The sequence below is a fragment of the Cupressus sempervirens genome, chromosome 7 (assembly GCF_028749045.1).
Source record: "Cupressus sempervirens isolate cs-2001-9-10 chromosome 7, ASM2874904v1, whole genome shotgun sequence".
In the NCBI taxonomy this organism is placed as follows: Eukaryota; Viridiplantae; Streptophyta; class Pinopsida; order Cupressales; family Cupressaceae; genus Cupressus; species Cupressus sempervirens.
In genome coordinates, this window is record NC_143124.1 from 70,927,637 (window position 1) to 70,940,873 (window position 13,237).

Below are 13,237 nucleotides of genomic sequence, written 5' to 3' on the forward strand. Positions count from 1 at the left end.
ATTTTTCCATACCTTGAACCATGTGCAAGTCAAGAAAGGTACTTATTCAACACCTTTTGAACTATGGTATGGATACTCACCCAATATAAAATATTTTAAGGTATTTGGAAGCAAGTGTTATATTCTCAAAGATTTCAAGAATGGTAAACTAAATGCAAAAAGTGAAGAAGGTATATTTCTTAGTTATTCCACAAGAAGTAAAGTTTATAAGTGTTTAAATACTAACACTAACAAAGCTGTGGAAAGTGAAAATGTAAAATTTGATGAATATACAAAAGTGTATAAGGTTGAACCTATGAAGGAACTAGAAGAATACAAATAATTTGTATACTTTTATGAAGATATGCCTGCAGATGAAGATGTTTTAAATCAAGTTGCAAACCAACAACAAGTTTTAGTGATTGCCAAGTCACATACTATGAATGTTGAGTTGCATTCAACAACCAAGTTACACTCACGTGTCGAGTTACAGAATGAAGTTTAGGCACACTTTGATTCTACGATTAGTGTACACGAAAGAGATGTTGAACTACCTAACAGAGATGTACATAGTAAATCATAAGTTGAGAGACCAAATGAAGAAAATAAAGTTGAACCAAGATTGTCTAAGTATGTCAAGGGACATCATCTTGTTGCACAAATTATTGGAGATAAAGATGTTAGACCAATGACAAGAAACGAGTTGAGAAATGATACAAAATTTTTGAGCATGCAAGAACCTAAAATAGTGAAAGATGGCTTAGAAGATATGGATTGGAGTAAAGCCATGAAAGAAGAGATTAAATAAATTGAGAAGAATAAAACATGGAGTCTAGTTCCTAGAGCAGAAGGCAAAAATGTGATTGGTACCAAGTGGGTATACAGAAATAAGTTAGATGAAAATGGTGAAGTCACAAGGAACAAGGCAAGATTAGTTTGTAAAGGATATGCATGGGAATAAGGGATTAACTATGGAGAAACATTTTCCCCTATTGCAAGACTAGAAGGATTAAGAACTCTGCTTGCTTAAGTTCTACATACAAAGGTTTCAAAGTTTATCAAATGGATGCCAAATCTGTATTTTTGAATGGTATATTAGAGGAAGAAGTTTATATAGAACAACCAAAAGGATTTTTTGATGATTACAACAAAAACATGGTATGTAGATTACACAAAGCTTTATATGGTTTGAAGCAAGCACTAAGAGCATAGTATGAAAAGGTGTCATACTTATCTTGTGAATATTGGATCTAAGAGGACTGATGATAACATCAATCTATACTTGAAGATAGAGAAACGAAAAGGTATTTTACTATCTAATTTTTTTTTGATGATATCATATTTGGAGGTCAAGATAATTTATGTAAGGCTTTTGCAAATGAAATGAAGAAAGAATTTGAGATGTCTATGTTTGGAGAGATCAAGTTCTTTGTAGGTTTGCAATTACATCAGATGAAATATGGTATATATATATCAGTCAGTCAAAGTATGTTAAGGAGATACTAAAAACTTTCATATTTGAGGATTCCAAGCCAGTAAGCACACCTATGGTGACAAGACATAAATTGTCAAAGAATGATGATTCAACTGAGGTGAATCAAACATTATACCATCTATGATTGGAAAACTACAATATTAGTATACAACAGACCTGATATTATATTATATGTAGAGATAGTTGCAAGATTCTCTTCTAATCCTAAAGAGAATCATTTGATGGTTGTTAAGAGAATAATGAGATATCTAAAAGAAACAGAGGACTATGGTCTATACTACAAGAAAAATGAGAAATTTGAATTCAAAGCCTACACTAATGCTGATTGGGCTGAAAATATTGATGACATAAAGAGCACCAATTGAGGAGCATTTTTCTTAGGCAAAAGGCTAGTTACGTGGACTAGCAAGAAACAAAATTGTATCTCTCAATCTACTACTAAAGCTGAATATGTCATTGCTGCAATAAATTGTACAAACATTGTATGGATCAAATAGCTACTCAAAGATATGAAGGAGGAAATCACTAAATTTGTGATACTTTATTGTGATAATACAAGTGCTATAAATATATCAAATAATCTTGTGATGCATACAAAGACTAAGGACATTACAATCAAGTATCATTACTTTAGAGAATAGTTCAAGATAAAGAGGTGAAGATGGAATATGTTAACACAAAAGAGCAAATAGCTAATATCTTCACAAAAGCATTTCCTAAGGATGCTCATGAGTATCTAAGAGGTAAACTAAGGGTGATACCCCTATCAGAGGCTATCTAAGAAGCACGAGGAGTGCCCTACATCAAACAAGTTGATTGACATATGTTACACATTGATGCAGTGGATCTTACTTTAGGATCTGCCTAGAGTAATCAAAGAGTTGGAACTACAAATCAATCCCAAGCTAGGTGATAGAGGGAGGAACTAAGAATATTCCTATCTACATATTAAAGATGACAATTCTTTCACATTATTGTCAAAGAGGGAGATAGTTTACCAAAGGGAGACATTGTTGAGGGAGATGAAGGAGAAATCTTGATTCTCCCGATTCTATCAAGGGAGATATAAGAAGTGATCAAGAGGGATTCATAAAGATGAGTTGATTGATTTTCTATTGATCATAATAAAATTTTGTAACCTATTCAAAAGATGAAAATTGTTGATAGATGGAGAGATTTCAATACAAAGAATTATTTTCTTTTTGGTATTTTGTTGGTAATATTGATTAAGTTTTGTCAGCTTGGTTTGCCATCAATGCCAAAGAGGGAGATTGTTGAAAATAGATTGATACAAGTATGGTAAATGTATTTCAATCATTGTTTTGTCACCGATGTCAAACCTGCTACTTTTTGGTAAGATAATTGCTTATATGATTTTAGTATTATAATTTATTTGATTGATAAAGAGGATTTGATCAAATGAGGTAACAACAACATCTAGAGGAAAGGTTGAGTTATGATATGGAAAAGGAGTACAAGGATTAGTTAAGACAATGATATTATAGTGCATTGATAATCTACTTAAGGTTGCAAAGGATGGTTACATTGATTAAGTTTAGAAAAATTTAAACAAAGTATGTCTGCCAAGCTTAACAATCTATATAGTAAGTGCTGAGAAAAGTTAGTTCAAGCTAAGAAGAAAATCAGTTGGAGTTGAGAAAAGTCAATTTTTAGTGTAAGCTGAGTGAAATAGTGTAAGCCAAGTAAAGTTTAGTTAATGTCGAGCACCATTAAACTCTAGTTTGTGTTGAGTGATTTGTTAGTTGATGCTAAGCAATGTAGTATTTGTCGAGCACCAGAAGCCAATCAATGTCAAGTCACAGCATTATGAGAAAGATCAAGAAGTTGATGAATCTGGGCTGATAAGTTTGATTTCTTGTATTGTGTGTATTGTGTGTATTGTGTGGAAGATAACCTATTGATGAGCTGGTGACACAAAATTCATGGTAAACTATTTTGAGGCAAATTCAAAGAGAATTGAAGAAGCTTCTAGAAGGGGATGAAATGAAAAGAAGGGTAGATTTAATGAATCCTACCTAATCCAACCTAACCCTAAAATGGATGAAAGAGAATGAACAATAAAAGATCTTAATTTTCTATTTATAGAGATGGTTGGTTAGAAGCAAAGGTTGTCATGTGTGAGAACGTAGAGAAGACAAGGAGTCTAGGGTATTGCTCCATTTAGTAACCTAAGAAAAGAGACTGCATTGGCAAGCAAAGCAAGAAAGCTTAAGGATATGGATGCTTGAATGGTGAACAAGCTATTGGAGCTGAAGTGTGTGAAAGCCAAGTAGAATGGAGGACTAAAACAAAAATTTGTATTTTGCAAGTGTTGTAAGTTGTTAGCAAATCAAGTCTTACTGTTACTTTCTAATCATTGTACCAATCTAGGGTAAATCATTTGGATTAAGGTTGACCTAACGATCATTTGTAAATCCTTTAACTAGGTGACATTCCAAGTGAATGATCTAATGTCCTCTAACAAGGCTCACTCCTAATAGGGTGATTGAAATCCTTTAACCAAGTCACATTTAACAGTGTGCATTGTAACCTTTAACAAGGTTAGCCTTTCACAGGGCATTACTTCAAAGAGTGAGAATGAGTAGCATGTTACTAGTGGTTTTTTTCCAAATTGGGTTTCCACATTAAATCATTGTGTCAAATGTGTTATTGAATTTGTTATGTGTCATATTTACGTTTCTACAAAGTTGATTTGACAGCAACCTACAAGTTTAAGTAATTGCACAATCTAATGCATGCATGCATGATAAAATGTTTTATGGATCTGTGAAAACTTGTAATTTTACATCTGGACCTTGGATAATTGATTCACCCATCACTCTCAGTTATTATAAATAATTCCAACACAATACATGTACTTGTCTATTCAAATGATTGTTATCTTTGTTGTGAAGTTTTAAATCATCCTGCATATTTTTACAATGTCTTCACCAGGTCTACTTTTTCTATTGATTGCTTCAACTCTTGATTTCAAGATATATTCATTTAGATGTAGTACCTAAATCTTGAAAAGGCAAAAATGCAGCTAGGAAACCTGTCAATCCGTTCTCCATTCTATTATTGTTATTGTAATTTTTTTCTATGTTTTGCTAAAGTTTTATTTTAACTAATCATACATAAAAGTAAAATAAGATTATATGTGTTATTTTTTTGTTTATAAATAGAAATAAAGATTAAAAATAACTTCAAACTTTTAAATTAAATAAAATTGGGAATGTTGTAGTATTAAAGACCAACAGTAAAGTAGAGAGAAAAGCATTGTATAGAATTTTGATTCCATAGTAGACTAACTATGTTATAAAGAGATATAACATATCATAACATCTTTTGGAAAGAGATTTAAGTGATACGTGCTCATCATCCTTCAGGGTGTAGCCAGAAAGATATGAAACCTTTTGCACTGCCCTTTTCCAATCCTGAAGCATTTCTGAAATATACCTTGCTTTGATTTTAGGTTTGGAAAATGCATCAGTGTAGATTCCTTTTCCCTCACAAATCTAGTGGATATCCTTGGGATCAACATTGTAGAAGACATGAATTATTTTCTTACCAATGTTGAGCATAAACAAAATGATTTTGTCACAATGGAATTTTGAACCAAAAAAGCTAGATTGTCACACTAAATTATTTTTAAATTCAGCCCATAAAAAATGAAGTTTTGAACAATGGGGAAATTATGAATTTAGTTTTAAAATACATATGGTTAATCATAGTAAATTTGTATGTTCCATATTCTTATGTTTTTGGATAATATTGTGTGTTTTGTATTATCAATCTTTCAGATAATATTCTATGAATAAAAGAGCTTAAGAATCATTGAATATCATTGAAAACATTCATCACCAAAAACAAAAACACAATCTCATCCAAAAACATAAGTATAATGGGCACATGCACCAAGTTGTGGTGCCAAAAATATGATGCCCATATTCATTGTTGAAAATTTTATATAGCAAACACACACTTTGTGGATTCACATAGCGTGTGCGTGATATGTCAAAAAAAATTTAATGGGTTGCAACCCACAACCCATGCCATTTCTTCCAGTTCTTTTGATGGTTGCCTTCTCTACCCCCAATAGCATGCACACATTTTCTAGAAGGTGAAATCTTTTCTAACTTTCCTCCTAAAAATGCCTCCTCATCACTTGAGATCAAGATCAAGTTCATCAAGTATGTCTTCTAACCTTGCTATTATATTTTTTGTATGTTGTAGCATTGTTTTGTATGTTTTTTTAGTTTTTCTTCAAGTTTGTTTAAATTTTTAAAATGCAATCGGTTTCTTATCAAGAAATGTGAATAATCAACCACCAAATCCCCACCCTGATCACCAAAATCCTTCACAAGATCAAAATGAAAACCCTCATGAGGAAGAGCAAGAACCTCCACCGATTGAAAGATCTCCTCCTAGCACCCAAGCCAATATAATGAATGAAATAGAAAGAGGGAAAATTTAATTAGAAGAAATCATTGGTGGGTTAAAATCTTGCGGGAAAAATAATCCTATTAGAGCACAATTAGAATCCTCCCTTGAGTCCATTGTGAGCCAGGTAGCTTTTGTTAGTGGTCAAATGGATATTTGGCATGTTAAGCAAGAAGAAAAAAGAAGAAATTTAAGTAAAAAAAAATATCCTATGAAAATGTAAAAAGAAGGACATAACAAAAGGTAACATATGTGCACTGTTTAAAAAGCCATGAGAATGAGAAACTGTTAAAAATACAACTAAAAGGTTTCCCATCAACTGGTGCATCCATGATGATATTAGAAATAACTTTTGGGATAGGTGGTGGATGGTCTTTGATGCCCCTCCCTACAATAATCATGAGGTTCCAATATATTTCTTAAAGAAATTGTATTGTGAATTTATCCTCGGGGAGATCCCAAATTCTTTTGACATGTTAGATTTTGAAGGTAGATGTGGGGGTTGTCATTTGAGAGGTTGGGGGGCACATTGTGACCCTAATGCAATTAGGAAGCCTATTTTCAAGCCATAGGGTGAGCATGTCATTATTCCTTTAGTTCTGAAGGAACATGTAGAGACAAGTACTCTAGGGACTATCAATGCTTTGACACAGAACCTCATTCATTACACCAGTCCATTAGTTGAGGAGGATCCTTCTTTGCACCGAAGTAACATATACATGTCATGTAGATCCTTATGCACATTTGGAAATCACATTAGAGACACTATGGATGATGGGCCAGTCATTGATGGCTTCCTGAGTGAGACATTTGGCATTGACACATAGGTAAATTACAATTATAATAAACTAATTTGATCACATTTCATATGTACAATGAATGACTAATAAATTATCATGTCTTAACATTGTTCAAAATTTAGGATATGAGTGTTGATGGCCCTAGTATAGATTCTCAGCCTCATTTTATGTCTCATTGATTGGTATTTATCAATTTAATCATTTAAAGTAATACATATATTTATTAAGTAATCATATGAAGGATTGATGAAAACAATTTATCCATGTGCATAAGTTCTCTACTGGACCATTGACATTAACAAGGGCCTCTAAGCCTATGCATGATATGAGTTTCATAGAGGTACATTTGTTTCATGTTAATTTAAATTATTTGATTATATTATATTCTACTAATAAAACATGTAAGTTGTATTATATGATTTGTAGTTGTTGACATCAAAGACTCCTCATCTTCACCAGTCCATCAATCGTGGAGTTGTTGCCACGATGGCTAGTTCAAAGCCATTATGGAAGCATTTTCATATTGTTATTTGTTATTTATAAGGGTTAGTATTGAAATTTCAAATGGTGTTTATAAATATGATCAAGTGATTATATTGATTGAATTTTGTAGGGCGTTATTACTCTCGATCATTCGCGAGCCTTTGAGGTGGATGTACAGAGTGACTATTTGATGACGGTAAGAAAATAATTAATTTCGTATGTACATATATTTGATTTCAATATGTAATTCCTACCCCTACTTGACTTTTCCTATCATATTATCAGATTCTTTTAGGCATGTTTTATGTTTATGTTTATGATTATCAGTATTTGGTTACTAGATTAGATTAAATGTACTTCACACTCAATTTATATATGTGATGAGTTACTAAGTTATTTCAAGTGTTCAGGATTATTTCTATGATGATATATGTATGTTCATACATCAATTTCAGTTATCTCATGATGATTAGTAGATAGGTTATTTATATGCATTTCTATGATTACTTACCCCATACTTGCATGTGTATGGTGTACCTATCTGTTTTACTTTATGTATGATGTTCCTGATGTGGTTGAGGAAGGGTGTTGAAGTCACCTGCTAGTTGTGATCTACATAATGTATGACTTCCTATTGTATGTTTAGTCTAGAATATATGATTATGTACATGCATGGATTTTATGCAGATTACAGGTACCAGGTATCAACTTCCCTGAATTGCCAGGATGAGCATACCCTATCACAATATTTCAATGGTATAAGTGGGAGGATAACTCTTGAGTCCAAATCCTAACTTAAGCTAATTGTCCTAGAAAGTATGGCAAGTATCTGAGTTAGTTTCACCGATCTAAATTCATCAAGTAATATGAATTCGTGACTTGGACCCTAGAGTTTGAATCTATTCTTTGTCTTCAGTTGAGTTTTTGTATTCAATCTTATGGTTCTATGATGATTCTTTGTTATAATTCATTTAATGAAAATCTTATTAAGGAAATTCAATATTTAATTAACTAAGAAATTAATTAATTAAAGGAATTAATTTTAAATATTTTAGTTAAAGATCTTTTTTGGCATTTTATATTTATTTAATTTAATCATAATTTATTTAGGAGTTTATTTTAATAATAAACTCTAAATAACATTATTAGTTAAATTACTATAACATCAAGCAACCCATAATGTCAAACGAGTGGGATGGGAGCGCATGTTCAAAATTCAAATCTAGAGACGGGCGGGAAGTCACAGGGAGGCGGACCTCAATCACCAGGCATGCAAGAGGGGATCCAGGCAGGCAGCAGAGAGGAGTCAAGAGATGGGGACCCATATGAGGACATTCCAAGGAATCTCCCAAAGAGATGGGCCTCACTCTTTGGTGTCAAGCCATCTAGTAAGTCCTCTTTTCCTCTAATTAAGGTTGTGTCAGGACTGGAAAATGGATCTTGCACGATTGCTATTCTAGACGAGATTGTTGACCACAACATTGCCTCTATGGCCTCAATGCTCGTCGAGAAATTTATTGGCCCGAGACCAAATATTGATGTGGTTCGGGCCTAAACTTTGAAAAAATGGAGCTTGAAAGCCCCTAGAGCTTTGGGAGGGCCACCCTGATGCTTCAAAAATGGTCGTCTCAACTGGACTTAAATGAATCATTCCTTTAGCAAGCTCCAGTATGGGTCAAACTCCCTGAGCTGCCATTGGAGTTCTGGAATGAGGATGTCCTTAAGGGAGTGGCCAGCTCTTTCAGAGAGCTTGTCTCCATCGACCCTATTACAACTTCTAAGAGTAGGCTGACTTATGCAAGGATTTACGTAGGTGTGAGGGAAGGGGATGATATGCCTGAAGTGGTATGTTTTCAGTCCAAACTTGGCACTCATATCCAGTAGTTGGACTTTAAGAGTGTCCCTTTTGGGTGTTTTCACTGTCTAAAAATAGGTCACAAGGCTTTTTAGTGCCTGAAAGCTAAGACTACTAAGAAGAATAATCCTCCTTCTTCTTCTCAATCGAGGATGAAGAAAGTTTGGAAAAAGAAGACCACTGATCAAGGCTAGAAGAGCCTTTCTATGGAGACCCATAATGCAGTAGATGCTCCTAAGATGAAAAACCAAGAGCCTCAGGGCAGGACAAGCAAAGAAGGAGAGTCACTCAAGTCGGGACTGAGTTCCTCTCTACCTTTATACACTTCCCAATAGATTGAGGATGACCAAGTCAAGGAAAGGACCCTCATGCCTGGAGAAGAGGAAGGTAAGGTTGTCTCGCAGAAAGGTTTTCAAGAGTTTGGTTTGGACCTTTTCCCCAGTGAGGAAGAGTCGGTTCTGGGCTCCACAAAAGAGGTCAAGGAAAGAGAAAATAAGGAAACTGTCGTCTTATAGGACCTAGAGGAAAACTTGGTTTCCACCAGAGAAGCAACGACGAGAACAGGAAAAAAGGAGGACTTGTTGAAAGATTTCGACCAAAGGGTATATCTTCTTAGCACCCCAAGGAATGGTAATAAGGCTTCTAGATCCTTGAAGTTTGAAAAGAAGGGAGAGATACCTAGGAAGAATCAAATCAGAGATCTATCCAAGGCTTCTCCTATGGCAACTAGGAGTAGTTGCAAACCAGATGTGGGCTCTACAACCAAAGTAGGTAGAAAATCAGAGAGGGAGTCCAGAGAAGAGGAGACCAAAAGATGCTTGGTGAATGGGTACCAAAGCACTCTGAAGGATTTTTCTAAGAGTAAAAAATGAAGATCATCTCATGGAATATTAAAGGCCTAAATGGCGCCCATAAATAGGAAATTATTAGGAATCTGATTAGAGACTAGAGACCAGACATTTTGATGATCCAAGAAACAAAAATGAAAAAGGATTCTTTGAGAAATATAAAGTTCAGTAACCTGATGAGAAGGGAGGCTTCAGACTCTGATGGAGCCTCTAGGGGCCTGCTAATTTTATACAAGACTAAACTTTTCAGGGTGGAATCAATATTCAATGAAGGTAATATTCTTTTTTGTAAAGTGTTCCATATCCTTTCCAATGAATTTTGGTTCTTGCTCAATATTTATGCTCCCAATAATAAGAGAGATAGAAAGTTCTACTGGTCTAGAGTAGAAGGGCTGGTATAGAATAGTAACATAAAAAAAAGGAATCATTATGGGAGACTTCAACACCCCTCTTCTAGACAAGGAGAAGAAGGGCGGTCTGCCTCAGGAATGGGATAGCAAGCATGACCTCTCTAACTTCATCAATGGATTGGCTTTTTTGGATATGGACCTAATGGGAGGTGACTTTACTTGGTCTAATAGATGCTTAGGCAAGGAGTGTATTCAGGTTAGATTGGATAGAGCCCTCATTTCTCTTGATTCGTTGTAGTCCTCCTCTTGCAAGTTATCTCTTTTGCCTAGAATTGGGTCCAACCACTCCCCCATCTCTTTCTTGATTGTTCCTTTAGATCCCTGTATACCTCCTCCCTTCCGTTTTGAGAAAATGTGGACCTCCCACCCTGAACTTTTAGAAATAATTAAGGTTTGGTGGAGCATAGATGTGGAAGGCACTACAATGTTCAGGGTGGCTAGAAAACTCAGTAATGTTAAAAAGATGGTAAAATCTTGGAATAAGTTAGATTCCAGTCATTTATTCTCTCTTAAGGAGGATCTCTCTACTAAACTCTCTTCTATCCAAGCCTCCATTCAGGAAAATGGGTATGATGCCTTGAATAGGGATGTAGAGCTATCCATCCTATCTGATTTACATGACATTATTAGCAAAGAGGAAAAGTTCTGGAGGCAAAGATCTAGAATCAATTGGCTCAAGGAAGGAGACCAGAACACAAAGTTCTTCCATTTATCCACTCTCAAGGATAGAGCTAATAACAGGATTTTTGGCCTGAAGAAAGATCAGGGTGTGCTGACTAAGGAAGAAGAAATTTCATTTGAAGCTGTTTCTTTTTTCTCCTCCCTTCTATCTTGGTATCCTTTACTCTCTAAAGTGGACCAGGATGACATTATCTCTTGTATCCCTCAGATCCTCCAACCGCACCTTAATAATCTGCTTCGAGCCATTCCTTCTAATTATGAAGTAAGAGAAGCTCATTTTTATCTTTCGATAGATAAATCGCCCAGACCTGATGGTTTTCCCACCATTTTTTTCCAAGTGTACTGGCCTGTCATTATGAAGGATGTCGTTAAGGTGGTTCAGAAGTTCTTTGGAGCCAGAAGTATTCTAAAGGAAATTAACTCCACATTCTTAGTTCTTATTCCCAAAGTGCTAGGAGCTGACACTCTGGATAAGTTCAAACCCATCAACTTATGCAACTCATTTTATAAGATCATCTCAAAGGTGCTCACTTTGAGGCTGCTTAAGATTCTCCCCCTGATTATTTCTTAGCAAAAATCTAGTTTTTTTCTGAGCAGACAGATTTTAGATTCGATTATCATGGTGCATGAAGTGATTCACTCTATGGAAGTTGGAAAGAGAGAAGGGATGTTACTCAAACTAGACATGTCCAAAGCTTACAATTGGGTGGATAGGTCCTTTTTGGATTTGGTGTTGAAGGCTTTTGGCTTTGATGTCAAATCATGCAAGCTAATCTCCCAGCTAGTCACCACCCCCTCTCTAGTTGTTTTAGTGAATGGATCCCCCTCTGATTTCTTCAAACCTACAAGAGGCCTACGTCAGGGGGATCCGCTATCACCTATATTCTTTATTATCTTGGCAGAATGTATTGGCAGACTCATGGAGAAGAAAAATAAAGAAGGGAGGATCAAAGGTTTTAAACCTTCTTCCAAATGCACCCCCTTTACACATCAGCAATTTGTTGATGATACTATTATGGGTGGAGAGGCCTCGGTCAAGGAGGCCAAGGCTATGAAAGACACTTTAGACACCTATTCTAGAGGGTCAAGGCAACTCATCAATTGGGACAAAAGCTCTATTTTCTTCATCAATACTCTAGAGGAAAGACAGAAGAGAATCTCCAGAATCCTGGGATGTCAAGTGGAGAAGATTCCTTCTACCTACCTTGGTCTCCCCTTGGGAATGACCCCATCTAAATCCTTCTAGAATGGAATCATGGATAGGTTCAATAAGAAGCTAGCTTGATGGAAAGGAGCCATTCTTAGCCAAGCTGGAAAATGTCAACTAGTTAAATTCATCCTCCAAAACTTGCCGATATATTCTCTGAGCCTTTTTACCATACCGGTGAAATATGCCAAGAGGATGGAGAAAATCGAAAGGGATTTTTTATGGATGGGAACTGAAAGGAATAAAAGATACCCCCTTGTTGCTTGGGATAAATTTTTCCTCCCTAAGAAGAAAGGAGGTCTGGGAATTAGGAAGCTCACTCACCTCAATAAGGCCCTCCTAGCAAAGCAAATCTGGCACATCTTTAGTAGCACGGGGGAATGGAGAGACACTATGGTAAATAAGTATATAAAAAGGCCCTTTATTCAGTGAGGATATCCCAAGAGGCTCAGTTGTTTGGAATGGTTTCTTAAAAGCCAGGGACTTGGCAAACTCTAAAGTCTCCTAGAAGCAGGGTAATGGGGAGAATATTTTGTTCTGGTCTGACTGTTGGCTTTCTCAGGTCCCCCTTATGAATAACCCCAACTATGGATCATGGCCTAATGATTGCATCAACCTTTTTGGGCACAAAGTCAACAACTATAGGACCGAACAGGGATGGAAGGACCTTTCCATTATCTTAGAGGACCTCAAACCAATCATGATCATGCTTAATTCTTTATCCCTTAGCAATAATAAAGATGAACTGGTTTGGAGGGATACTGCCAATGGGCTCTATTCGGTTACCTCTGGGTACTCTACTTTAAGGAGCTTAAAAGAGTCTCCCCCTTGATTGAGGGCTTGGTTACCGGGCCTCATGCCAAAAGTCAACATGTTTTTTTGGTTGGATCTTTAGGAAAAAACTCTCACCCAGGAAAATATCATCAAAAGAGGTCATATCATGCCTAGCAGATGTGTTTTGTGCAAAGAAGAGTCGGAGATAGGTAATCATTTGTTCGTTCACTGCTCTTACTCTAGGACAGTTTGGGGCTTCCTC